The sequence below is a fragment of the Gracilinanus agilis genome, unplaced genomic scaffold, assembly GCF_016433145.1.
Source record: "Gracilinanus agilis isolate LMUSP501 unplaced genomic scaffold, AgileGrace unplaced_scaffold544, whole genome shotgun sequence".
Lineage (NCBI taxonomy): Eukaryota > Metazoa > Chordata > Mammalia > Didelphimorphia > Didelphidae > Gracilinanus > Gracilinanus agilis.
In genome coordinates this window covers 1-1,421 of record NW_025389576.1, presented here as the reverse complement: position 1 = coordinate 1,421, position 1,421 = coordinate 1, and the positions used below count along the sequence as shown (strand labels likewise).

The following is a 1,421-nucleotide window of genomic DNA, read 5'->3' as shown; positions in this document are numbered from 1 at the left end:
CCCGGCCTGCCCGTCCTCGGGGTGGCAGAGGCCTTCTTCATGCCAGCCTCACTGGGTGAACGTGGGTGCCACGGCGGTGCCTGTGCCCGGGCCTCGTGTCCCCCACTAGCCTGGGAGCTCCCCGAGGGCAGGGACCGCCCGGGGCTTAGCCCAGCACCTGGCACACCGCGGGCACTCCCTAAATATCAGTTGGCACAGACTGCCCGGGGGCACGACCGTGTGGCATCGCTCCAGGGCTGGGAGGGGCCTCACAATCCTGTGATGTCTGGGGGAGGAGGGGCGCCCCGGGTTGCTGTCCAGCCCCCTAAAGCAGCTCCCCCCGCCCCCACCCCGGTGCCCAGGACGAGCAGAAAGACCAGGAGCGGCAGATCTACTTCCCGAACCTGCCCGAGTCCCTCACGTCCCTCCTGGTCCTGCTGACCACAGCCAACAACCCGGACGGTGAGCCCCCCCAGCAGCCCCCCAGAGCCCCCCAGCATCCTAGAGCCCCTCCAGCAGAGCCCCAGAGCTCCCCCAGAGTCCCCCTGGAAGTACCCCAACTTCTAGATCATCGCCCACCGCGGTCCGTTGGTCAGGCTGTGAGCACAGCCTTGCCGGTGCCCACCACGATGCCCTTCAGTGACCGGCTCTGACCGGGTCGCCCCTCCTGGGCCCCCCCCCAGCGCCAGCCCTCGGGGCTCCTCTCTGGCCCGTTTGTGCCCCAGCCTGGGGCAGCCCCCGAGGACGCGTTCCTCTCCCCCTCGGGCCCCCAGCGTCAGGGCGGCCTGGAGCCGGGTGCGAGGCTTCGCTCTCCTCCGATTCCCCCTCGCAGTCATGGTTCCGGCCTATTCCAAGAACCGGGCCTACTCCCTCTTCTTCATCGCCTTCACCGTCATCGGTGAGTCGCCCCGGGACCCTCGTGGGGAGGGAATGGAGGGAGCATCCACACTGGGACTTCCCGGCCGGTGGAACCCCAAGTTGGCCCTGCCTCGCCCCTGATCTCGGGGTCCTCCCGGAGTCAGAGGGGAGCAGCCTCGGCCAGGGAAGGGGGCCGGGCGGGCAGCCCCTGTGCCAGGCTCTGAGCTCTGGCCGAGGAGGCCCACAGAACAGAAATGTGCTCGGATGGGGCCGGGGGAGGCGTCCTGGCAGGGGTCCAAGGGCAGAGGGGGGCCCCGTGTCCGGCCCGGCCTGACCACCCTCCCCCTCCCCCCACAGGAAGTCTGTTTCTGATGAACCTGCTGACCGCCATCATCTACAACCAGTTCCGGGGCTACCTGCTGGTGAGTGCGGCCAAGCGGTCAGTGCTGGCGTGTCCCTCGGGAGGCCCCTCCGGCCGTGGGGGGGGTCCAGGCTGGCCGCTGCCGCGGGGGGCCTCCGTCCTGGGATCCCGGCCCGCACGGGTGCCTGGTGGAGGCCGGAGGCTGCTGCTCCGGAGCTGGGCC

At 70.4% G+C, this 1,421-nt stretch overlaps 1 long non-coding RNA gene across 1 annotated transcript; it reads left to right on the top strand.

Annotated features, from left to right (window-relative positions):
* The first annotated feature begins 345 nt into the window (after nucleotides 1–345).
* Nucleotides 346–1,270, top strand: LOC123255944. Its single transcript, XR_006506804.1, has 3 exons — nucleotides 346–441; nucleotides 812–877; nucleotides 1,195–1,270. It is a non-coding gene; the product is annotated as an uncharacterized LOC123255944 (long non-coding RNA).
* The last annotated feature ends 151 nt before the right edge of the window (nucleotides 1,271–1,421 follow it).